A 12,543-nucleotide genomic window follows, 5' to 3' on the forward strand; every position below is an offset into this window, starting at 1 on the left:
AGGCTATTTAAAATGTTTTGAGCAGGACCAGCTTTCCATAGGACCTGGCTATGTAGATTGATTTTGAAGTTGGTATGAAGAGTTACTGTTCTCCATACCTCTTCCACCTCTTAATTCTTGCCAGAAAAAATTCCAGTTATTGAGATTTTTCTCCAAGACATAAGCCTTTAACCTTATTAAAATAAGCCAGGAAATGGTAACAGATTAACAATTTCTAAATTAATATGAATAGATTTATCAGGTCATTCCCTGTGAACAGATACTGATCACAGGCAGAGGAAATTCATTTATATTCCAGTGGCAATATAGGAGGGTTAAGGTAAAATGGCATGCAAAATAACAGAAGGAGAAAAGGGGCTTTATGAAATGTAATTCAGTTTTTGCAAGGTTGTCAAGGACTGGCACTGATTAAAAAAACTAAATGATATTAACATTGTAAAATTTGCATTTGTGAGGTCTGTAGTTCTGAAAAGAAACCTAGCTGAGGAGAGAGAAATTTCCAGAAAGATTTAATAGTTGTTTCTATTATTTATGCAATGCCTTATTTGAACTGAATTCAATTTCTGCATTGTGTGTAGGTAGTAAATATAAATTGTGTGCTTTTCTCTTGAATGCAAGTGCTGAAGAATGGAAAAAGTACTGTTGAAAATAAAAAGCAATAGAAAAATGTATGTAACTTTTAACATTAGGGATTTTTTATGCATGTATTTGAATAGTGGGACTTTTGAAAAACTAACTTGGCTGTTATTAAAATGAGTTTGTCTCACTGATGGCTAATTTTTCTGTAAAGAAGATTTTCTGAAATATACTGGTGTTTGTGATACACCAGACTAGGAGCAACTACACTTCTAGTGTTGATGACTGTTAAGAGGCTCAGCAACTATAAAGATAAATTATTTCACCAACTAATATAACAGATGAAGAAACTGAGGTCAAGTTTGCCAAACTGCTTGACATCAGGCCCAGATTTATTACCCGTTTCTCTTTCTGCTTTCAGCCTTTATTTGCTAGCAGCAGCTGCCTGAGCTAGAAGTCTCTCTGTTTTGAAAACATTCTCTCAGTGACTTGTGGTCTTATAGTTTGGTTATCATTTTGCTCTTCCAGTAGCAACGGACATGTGAACATGAGGAATTACACTTCTGTGACGCAGTTCGTCCTTTGGGAATTCCTAATACTGAAGGGCTGGAGAGCCTGCTCTTTGTCCCGTTTTTGGCCTTCTACTTCTTTACCTTGCTGGGGAACCTGCTCATCTTCCTCACCATTCTGGCTTCCCCTCCCCTCCACACCCCCACGTATTTCTTCCTGGGAAGCCTCTCAGTGTTTGACATATTTTTCCCATCCGAGAGTTCCCCCCAAATGATTCTCTACCTCCTGGGGAAAAGTCGCACCATCTCTTACCAGGGCTGTGCATTCCAGCTCTTCTTTTACCACTTCCTGGGTGGCACCGAGTGCTTCCTGTACACTCCTAAGAGGTCCACAAAGGAGGAGGAAATGGGTGCACTGAGCCATTTATCTTGGATTTACCCTTCCGAGGAAGTTTTCTGATCAATCCAGCCTTTTCTTTTCTTTTTTTAATTTCCCAAAAATAATGTTTTCTTTCTTCTTCACACAGTCTGTCCTTGTTGCAACTCTGTTTTGATTGATTACCTTTAAGCTGCTAGTTTTTAGTGGCTGTGAGCTCTCTTTCTCCTTTCCTCCCTCCTTTATTCTCTTGCTCTCTCCCCCCTTCTCTCCCTCTCTCTGTCTCTCAAAATGTATTTTCTACTATAGTCTCTGTCTGGCCATTCAGTCAAACACTGTTTTATAATCAATATAAGGTCTAAAATAGAAAGGATTTCACAGTTTGTTTTGTTTAATTTTAAACTTACTTCATAACTGTTTTTGTTTTTAACCATATCTTCCCAAGACAAAATAATTGCATTTGGATCTTTGCATTGGCCCTCAAAGAAGTTTGCTGTTGGGATTTACTCATTATGTTTCAAGTAAAAAGCTGGCCATTTATCTACTCATGTAAAATGTAAATTTGCTGAAGAAAATCTTTTTGAATCAGAGCTCTGTATCCGTTGTACATATATCCTTTTTGTATCTGTAGTTAATTAAAAATAAACCACTAAAAATAATTGCTATTTGTATCTGGAAATTTTAACATGTAAATTCCACCTTTAACAGAGATAATTTCAGGCTAATGATCCGTCTGTTTAGAATTACTTATTCAAATACCTAGAATGATAAAAATAAGAACAAACAGTCCAAATCTCTTTACTATATGTATGATCATATAATGGTGTCCGAAGTACTTTCATGCATTGACTGTTAAATCACAAAAATGTTAGAGTATCTACTATGAGAACCTCCCTTTTCTAGATGAAGAAAATGAGGACAGAGAAGTATTCACATCCAAGCAGTCTGACTGGACTCTTAGCCCTCCCTCTGATATCTGCTTTATAAGAAGAACAAATGGATCATAAATTTTTTATAAGTATAGCTGTACTTAAATCATGCTTACTATGTAGCATTCACTGTTCTATTTTGCACATATTAACCAATGCAGTCTCCATAGCATCTCTATGAAGTAGATACACTTACTATCCTCAATTTTGGGGAGGAAATGGAGACACAGGGATGTTAAGTACCTCTATAAGAATAAAATAGTGATGACACTGGGCATAAACAGGTAAGCTATCTGGGTCACTTTTGTAGAAATAAGCACACACCAGAAAATAGTATTGGCTCTTTTCCACCCTATATAAAGTGAATACCATTCATTTATTCTATTGCTCAGTCATTGATTGGTTAATTGATTCAACCACCAAAGTTCTTTATCTGACTTGTACCTGGAGGACATCTGTGTGTTTATTATGTAAATTAAAAATCTATATACAATCACCTGCTTTATGACCACAGTTACTAATATCATTACTTTGTCATTCAAGAGTAAACTTATGCCCCTTATTTAGAAGTTCTTCAATCCTCTGAACTGTCTATGGTAACATATTCACTATTTGTTGTGTAAAAAATTACCCTAGAACTTACCAGCTTAAAACAAAATCATTTATTGTCTCCCATAGTTTCTGAGAGTCAGGAATAAGAGTAGCAGATTATTCCTGGCTCAGGACCTCTCATGAAATTGCAATCAAGCTGTTGACCTGACTTGGCCTGGGGAATCTGTTTCCAGGATGGCACCATCACATGGCTATTACTATTGGTGGAAGGCCTCATTTTCTTCTTACATGGACCTCTCCACATAGCTACCCAAATGGCCTCACAATCTGGCAGCTTGGCTTCCCCCCCAGATCTAGTCCAAGAGAGACACTAAGCAGGAATCTAGAAAGTCTTCTCTTGACCTAATCTCTAAAGTCATTCTTTCCCTCACTTTTCTTTATTTGCTGTTAGAAGTGAGTTCTAAGTCCAGCCCACACTCAAGGGGAGAGTAGTTAGGCTCTACCTCTTGAAGGGAGTGCCAGAGAATTTGTTGCTACACTTAAAATAATCATATATATATATGTTCACCTTGTTTACAATTTTTTGCCTTTGGAATGCTCCTTTTTCTTTTGGCTTATTTCATACGCTAAAGATATACCCTCCTTCAGATATTTCTTCACATGTTTTCATGATTTAAAATGCCCACTATGATCCTGTCTGTCTTTATGAGAACCACATATCTTTTGGAGTTTTGTTCTTTCTTGACCATTTTCATAATTTCTTCTCTGAATATCACATTCTACAGTGAGCCATTTCTTCTGTCATCAGATAGTTCTTATTGTTTAAATTATTCACTTTTTCATTGTGGAAAAAAGTCGTGACAATTCTTATATCTTCCATTTTGGATAGGTACATGATTCATAAGTTATTATTCAACATTTTTACATTAAACATTTTTGGCATTATTCAGTATCTAGACAAGAATGCGCTTCAGCCAGAAGGGCAGCCATTAGGGTAATATCAAATATTTATTGGAAGTTTACTATTTTTAAGTCAAAGGGCTAGCCTAGGGGACATACCAGTGAATAAGAGAGACATGGGCCATTCCCTTATGGAGTGCAAAACCTGTTGGACATGACCGACATGAAACAAATATTCAACAGGTTATTGGGATAAGGACTTTAAATAGACATAGAGGAAACTGAATACACAGGTGTAGATGAAAGCACCAAGGCCAACAAGGAAGGAAACTAGAAAATTGGTCAAAAGGGGAAAGTGAAAGCACTTAGGATAGGGATGGCTGTGCCTGGAGACAAGAAACCTCAAAATATTATCCAATTTATCCTTCTACAATGTCAAATTTGGCTACCTTGTATATTCTTACTCCTCCTAGTTGGCACTGTGAAATAGATGACTTTAAGAAATGAATTCTGAAGAATATGGTTCTAAAATACCTAAGAATACTTTGTACATCAAAGTGTCAAGTTATGTTCCTATTTCCTACATAGAATAGTTGTCTCTACTGTTAGACACCTACTTTGCAATATACACATTTAAAGTACATTCATTTTAAAAGTAAAATAACAAACAATTTTAGTGGGCAACCTACTTTCTCAGATCCTCTGCAAAAGTTTTGTGGAAAAATTATACACATTTTCTCTTCATAGCTCTCTGGCCCTCACAAAGTACTATTTGTGTTGTAAGGTCCTCTCCCAATCTAATTTAAACTTTAAAACTTCTATCCCTATTCAAGTAAGTGAATGAATTAGCAAGAGTTTCCTCTGGATCAAGTTGGAAAAAAACATTTTTTTATCCTAGGGCAAACTTTGCTTTATAAATCCTATGGATGAAGGAATAAGTCACAGCTGCCTCTACAGCTGTTGGACTAAGACTCCCTTCAATTTTGGGCACTTCAACCATATCCCTTTAAATCAACATAATACATTCACTCGTCCTCAGGCTCATTAAGTCAAATCCCTGTCATCCCAAAGCATTTGCAACATCTATTTTATACTCTCATTAGGGGACCAGTAAACCACCCTCATATTTTTCTGAGTCCAGAAATAATTGAGATGAAAGATCAAGGTATCAGACTAGATCAAAATATTAACTTAATTACTGATAATTTTTATTGAATTACTGAATTGAAGGATATGGTTCAAATCTGTGGCCAAAAGTGCTACTCAATATTTTCTCAAGTGAATGCTTTCAGTTTCTACTTTTCTAGGTTTGTGATTTTCCTCAAAGATTTTGGTTCAGAGTTCCATTCTTGTTATAGGATAATATGTATAATGCTCTGCAGTGTAGCTGAAGCTGACTTTCGAGATTCGAAACTCAGCAGTAGCATAATAGCCCTACTGTTAGCAAGCAAGCTGGACATTCAGGATCCCTTTTCTATCTGCTGCTGTGGTGGGGGAATAAGGAAAAGAGTGGAGAGGACCCCACATATCAAAATAGTGATCCCTGCAATTTTAAGTTGAAGTATTTCTGTTTTCAAAGACTTGTTGCAGATTCAAGTTGTTTTGAAATAATCTCTGAAAGATACTAGATAGCAGCATTGTGTGCATAAATTGTTAAAGTAAGCTGGCCCAGTGGATCATGGAAAAAGCATCCTTTTAAACAGTAAGTAGTGAGAATAAATACATAAGTGGTGAGATTAGACATCTACAGAATTCGTTCTACCAGTTAGTTTGATTTTTGGTGGCTTACCACTGATATCTAAGAGGAGGCGTTATGAAAATTTTATCAAGGTTTTAAAGAAGAATTAAGTCTTTGAAAATAGATGAAAAGGAAATGGTTGCACACAAAGCTTTGCATGTGAATGTCCACAGAAGTGTTACCCTCAAAGTGGAAATATCCCAAATGTCCACTCTCTAGTGAAAGGAGAAACATACGAGTCATACAATGGAATGTTATTTGGCAATAAAAAGTAGCACTGTTTTTAAATACTTCAATAAGGAAGGAACCCCATCATGATAAGTTAAAGAAGTCAAATCCAAAAGACTGCACATTGCACCCTTCCTCTTTTATGGCCCAGAAAAGGGAAATTTATAGAGATGGAAAGCAGACTGGTGGTTGTCTGGATTGGGAGTAGGAGTAGAACTGATTACAAATGAACTTTAGGGATATGTTCTGAATTTTTGCAGTGCTTGCACAAATCTGTAAATTTTAAAAAATCATTAAATTGTATGCTCACAGTTGGTGACCTTTATGATATGTAAATTATACCTCGATAAAGCAGTTGAAAAATAAAAGGGAAGTGTACTCTAAACAAATGGATCATATGCATCTATTGTTCAGGGGAGAGGGAATACCCACTGGCAGGAACCTTTCAGCCTATTTCAGCCTATTCTGATATGGTAAAGACAAGTGTGTCAAATTTTGTAGCAGGAGGACACTTGGTTATGATCATCCAGTTCTCTGCTTTAACTTTACACTTACTAAGGTGTCTCCAAGGAGGGTATTTTTTTTTAATATAAAATTTTCCTATTTGGAAAGAATATACTGACTCACTAACACCTGCAATCTAGTGGATTTGATCCCCTTGCAAATTTACATATTGGTATTCATATACACCTAATCTAAGAGCCTTTTGAGAGTGAATATCCTATGAAGACAAATTCATCTGGGTGGTTGACAAATGCATAATTTCTGCAGCAGACACAGGTTGAGTAAATTAATGCTATGGAAAATTTAGAGATAACACTTAGTATAAAGAGGGTTCAATTTTGGGATGTTATGTGACTTTATGCATTAACGACTCTTGAGATTTTGCCAAGGCCAGCGGTTCTGGGAAGTTGGAAAGAGATAGTACATATAGAGCATTGTTATTGCTTGTATCTTTTTCTAATGTGTTTTTGTTTGCATTTAACAAGCCATAGGGGGATTAATTATGAAATACATAAATGCCTTGAAGAAATAATTCTTGAATTACTTTGATATAAATGAAACACTCAAAATAAGATCAATTGGAAAAGGGAAGTGTGGAATATATCCTTAATTATAAATAATTACACTGCTGAGTTAATTTTCCCAATTCAGTGCTGCTTTTCAAAGCAACTTAATAGGAAAAAAATGAGTCAATGGGCTTAAATTATGTAGTTAACATCATATATGTACACACACGTACACACAGATATATATATATATATACACACATGCACATATCTTTTCAGAATCTAATCACAAACAAAATTTATTCACAATTGACTAGGTGATGATGGTGATGATTTTAAGATCTTCAAAATGTTTCTAAATCTATACTAATAATATTTTAAGTACATGTAAGTACTAGGAATATAATTATCATCTTATCCTATGGTCTGAAAGCAGAAATGTTGTCTATCCATTCTCTGAGATACTATTCACTAATAGAAAGAAACAAAGTACTGATTACATGCAACTACATGGATGAATCTTGAAAAGATTATTCTCAGTGAAAGAAGTCGGACACAAAAGGTCAAATATGGTCTAATTCTATTAATAATAAATGTCCAAAAAGGGCAAATATATAGAAACTAGTGATTACCTAGAGTTGGAAGTGGGAAATGGATAATTGTTGCTGGACGTGAGGTTTCTTTTTAGTGTGAAAGAAATGTTCTGAAATTAGATTGTGTTAATGGTTGCACAACTCTGTAACTATACTAAAATTCATTGAATTGTATACTTACAGTGACTAGTTTTATGGCATGTACATTATATATCAGTAAATCTATCATATATGGAAATCATTGCTAGTCAAATTTTTTGAGCTTTTGTGATAATCTAATTTAATAACTTCATTGAAAAATAAAGCAAAAGAACAAGAAAATGGGTAGGAATATATTACTAAGCATATTTACTTTTAAATTCAGACAAAATAATTACTCCATTTTGTTGGAACTGAGTATAAATCTTAAATGCAGAAAAGATGAAATTCAAATCTAAGTTTATGACTGACTTTTGAAGTGAACTTTGACAATTAATTGAACATTTGAACCTATTTTTCTGTCTTTAAAAATGTGAAGTTTGGAATCCAGAGCACTTTTTAAAATGTCAGGTCTTGGTAAGTTGTAATTATTATTTCAAAACCATGGAGATGAGAATTTCTTCTGTATTCTTTTCATAGCATGGCATAAAGGACGATTATTATTAGCATATTGTAAGATTACTAAAACCTTATTAAAGTTGTAGTTTTTGTGCCTTCTGAATCCCCTCAAAGAGGATTTAGCCATAATGTTTTCTAATAGGCCCATGTGCTTGTTTTGTTGGGCAGCCAATAAAAATAATGTTCTCATAGGGCTATTAATTCTACCCTTGTCTTCTCAGATCCATGTTTTTCATGGCAGCCAGATTGACTTCTTAAAATACAAATGAAAGTTACAATAGATAAAATATATTAAAATAAACTCTATTAAAAGTCTAAAGGAGAATCAAGAGAAATTTTTTTTTCAGAATATGGGAAAGTATGAATTTAGACAGTTGTGGAAGTGATGGGGCATTTTATAGTTAATTTTGAAAAAAAATCAGTTGCAAGTGTTTTCCGTTTTGGATTTGTTTTGTTTTAACACCAGATGGTATTGTCTCTTTTCTTGTAATGATTTCTAGTTCTTTTCCTCAAGCCTAGATTCTCTAAGGATCCTCCAAGTATCATAGGACAGCTGAACTCAATTCCTCAGTAGAGGAAAATACGCACATGAGGTATTTCTGATCAAAGAGGTCTAAACACTGGCTCAGTAATTAAATGTTGTGACATAATTCCATTTTAGTCCAAGAAGTACTGAGGTCGAGGTAATGGGGAAAAAGAAGGAAGGAAGGAGGCCAGGAAAATCTCCTGTCTAATTGCTCTCTGTGCTCTCCAGACTTTCTAGTCAGGGCCCACTAGGGGAGAGGGTCCCAAAGGAACACCAAAGACTTTTATTCTCTCCCAAGGAGAGGATTCCTGCTGTTACCTAAGACCACGACCACTGTTGGGTCTAGATGTTCAACTAAGAGAGTGGGAAGAATGTGAGAATTGACCCTAATTGCTTTTGGGCTGATACTGAAATGACTCCATGATGCATTCTTAAGAGAGTCCTTGATAGTGAAACTTAACCATAAAAAGCTTGATGATGATTGCGTATGTTCAGAGAGATTGCTATTGAAAGACTACGATGTGTTTGAAAAAGAAAACAATGGTTATCTTTAATATTGGCAATTGTCTGTTATTTTCACTACATTAAAAATTATGATTCATTTTGTTTTATTATATGTCTGCTACAGAATTCTCAGATTTTAGTTGTTCCAGCTGATGGTGGAAAAAGCAGGTTTGTAGACCACTCAGATCAATAGGTAATTCCAGACACCAGGGAGCGATTTTAAGCCAAGCTCAGAGACATTATGTGGAATAAAGACTCATTTAAAGCAGCATATTAATACTGTGAATGGATTTTTAGCAAAAGTGAGTAGGAACAGACGTTACCCTTGGTATTATAAATATAAATTAATTACCATCAGTACAGTTAATTTTAATATTTAATGAGATGTTAATTATTATACATGTGAAAGCATTAATCCTCACAAGAACCTTGAGATACATTACTGTCACAATTTGTACAAATGAAGAGGTGATTTAGAAATTTGTCAAAGTTATCCAAATTCATAGTGAGGAGTAAGTGTGGCATTTACACTTGGATATATATCCAACTGTAAAGTTTACTTTCTGCCCTCTATTCTAGACTGCCTCTAGTATTATTTCTTCATTTTAATTGAGAGGAAACAGATAGAAAATAATTAATTTAATTTCCTAATGCTGCACATTAACTATTGTCAGAATTGGACTCATTCCTAGTTAGACATTCTCTATACTATATAGGCTTTACCAGTGTCCAAGGAGTCCTAAGAAGGTATTAGCTTTTTTTTGTGGAACACCTCACCTCAGTGAGGCCATTCCTTGCTCTTCCAGGACTAACTATACATGAAGATAAGGAATCCCACTAAAGTTACTGTTTTCCTCCTGATGGGAATTCCTAACACTGAAGGGCTGGAGAGCCTACTCTTTGTCCTGTTTTTGGCCTTCTACCTTTTCACCTTGTTGGGGAACCTGCTCATCTTCCTCACCATTCTGGCATCCCCTCTCCTCCACACGCCCATGTATTTCTTCCTGGGAAACCTTCTTGGTGTTTGACATATTTTCCCCTTCCCTGAGTTCCCCCCAAATGATGCTCTAATTCCTGGGGCAAAGCTGCACCATCTCTTACAGGGGCTGTGCATCCCAGCTCTTCTTTTACCGCTTCCTGGGCTGCACCGAGTGCTTCCTGTACACGGTGATGGCCTACGACCGCTTTGTGGCCATCTGCCACCCCCTACGGTACACAGTCATCATGTCCCCTGGAACGTGTGCTGTCCTGACCCTAAGCACCTGGCTGGGGAGCTGTCTGCATGCATCCGTCCTCACCTTCCTCATCTTTAAGTTGCCCTACTGTGCTCCCAATGAGGTGGACAATTTCTTCTGTGACATCCTGGTGGTGCTGCCCCTGGCTTGTGCAGACACTTCTCTGGCTCAGGCAGTGAGTTCCAACAACGTGGGTCTTGTGGCTCTCCTGGGATTTCTTCTGACCCTCAATTCTTACACTCACATTTTAATGTCTATCTTGAAGATCAGCTCGTCAGAAGGCAGGCGCGGAGCCTTCTCCACCTGCAGTGCGCACCTGACCTCCATCCTGCTATGGACCCCTGGTCCTCATTTATCTCTGGCCTGCTTCCAGCCCTTGACTGGATTCTGTGGTCCAGGTGTTGAGTAATATCGTTACCCCTTCCCTGAATCCTTTGATCTACACCTTGAGAAACAAGGATGTTAAATTGGCCCTGAGAAAAGTGCTATTTCATGGAGTACATACTTGTGAGGAATAAGCTTGTATTTCATTTTCTGTCTTTACAATGTTGCCTTGTATTTACCTGGGGCAATTTGTCCTTATATTTGTTGTGATTTCTAAGTGGGGTTTGGGACAAAAAGATGACATTGAATAAGTTCTGGCGTGACTTATGTCCCCATATTATACAATCTCTATTTCAACAAAATCTTTTACAGTGATTACCATTTGCCAGACAGTATTCTATGTACTTTACAAATACTGACATAAGTACTTTTCATAATAATTAAATGAAGTACATAATATTATTATCCCATTTTTACCTAGGAGGTAATTGAGGCACTCAAATACTGAGCCAGATGTGAAGGAGAGCATCTTGACCTTGTGCTAATATTGCTTTTGTGTTGTAGGAATAATACAACTATTCATTCTAGAAACTTCATTTTCTATTTACATGGAACAGCCTCCATCTTGTCACACACACAAAATCTGTAGTCCATTTAATTTGCTCCATTGTTTTCTATCACTTTGTATTTCTCTATTTTGGTGGATGGTATGTTTAAGAGTGATATAAAGAAAATTTATTACATTTTAGACATCAGGTGGCTCTCACTCTTATATCAAGCAAACATATTCTCAGGTAGGGCTTCTACTCTCAGTGAAATATTCTGTCTTTTTTGACAATGGTTTTGACTCTATGAGAAGGATTGCAGATTTCCATTATTTAATACAAAGCCCAAATTTGAATTCCATAATTCCTGGTCAGTTTTTTTTATTCTCATGTGAGCTAATCGTACTGAAGAAAATTAGAAAATTGCAAATAAATAAAGTGGATAGAAGTTACTCATTTATCCAGCCTCCAAAGATAAATACTATAAAGAGTTTCGCATTTTTCCTGTATCTCTCATTAGTAACTACACTGGATCTTGAACCCAGGGTTTCTGATTTACCTGCTTAGAATTTTTTCATATATCTCTGTCTCTACACCTAATCTATGTCATCTATATTTATATATATATATCATCATCTGTATCACTATATCATCTGTATCTGTCTACAATCATTTGTATCTACATCTAATCTATATGCATATATATATATAAGCACATGTGTTATGTGTAAAGAGATTTATGTAATTGTGGTAATACTGTGTATGTGTATGTACGTATCTTGTTTGAAAATGTAGCAACCATTCTCAATTGCCATAAAAATTTAATGGGCCTATTTTAAAGTCTGTGTGATATTCCAATTTATAAATCAATATGATTATCCCAATTATTGCTGCATTTTAAGCTTTTACATTTGATTCCAGGTTTTTTATATTATTAATCATAACTTTACAGTGAATATCTTTGTGCTTGAAGTTTTTCCCACATTTCAATTATATTTTTAGCTGTGGTATTACAGATCAAAGAATGTAAGCCGCCTTCTTTTTTTATACATGCTGACAAAATATTCAGAAGTGTCTATAGTCACTTCTAGAAATAAAGTTATCTTCCTTCATCATCAAAAATACTGTCCTGTATTTTGCTATATCAATAATTTGTTGTTTGTTAAATTTTTCTTTCAAATGAGGAGGTATATGTTTTATATATTTATTTGAATGTCTTCTTGTATGTAAAATCAGTCATTGTCCTTTGTCCATGTTTGATGGTATCTTAGGAATTTTCGTATTTCCTGTTAATAAATTTAGAATATTAGCTTCTAAGATGTATTGTATTTTTCCTTACCTTATCATTTATCCTTTGATTTTATTTGTAATTTATGTACAGAAGTCTTTATTTTATATGTA

The 12,543-nt window shown here is 35.4% G+C and overlaps 1 pseudogene; it reads left to right on the forward strand.

The window, feature by feature from the left end:
- The first annotated feature begins 1,123 nt into the window (after positions 1–1,123).
- LOC101434004 (olfactory receptor 10D3-like) lies at positions 1,124–10,791 on the forward strand (annotated as a pseudogene).
- The last annotated feature ends 1,752 nt before the right edge of the window (positions 10,792–12,543 follow it).

The sequence above is a fragment of the Dasypus novemcinctus genome, chromosome 27 (assembly GCF_030445035.2).
Source record: "Dasypus novemcinctus isolate mDasNov1 chromosome 27, mDasNov1.1.hap2, whole genome shotgun sequence".
Lineage (NCBI taxonomy): Eukaryota > Metazoa > Chordata > Mammalia > Cingulata > Dasypodidae > Dasypus > Dasypus novemcinctus.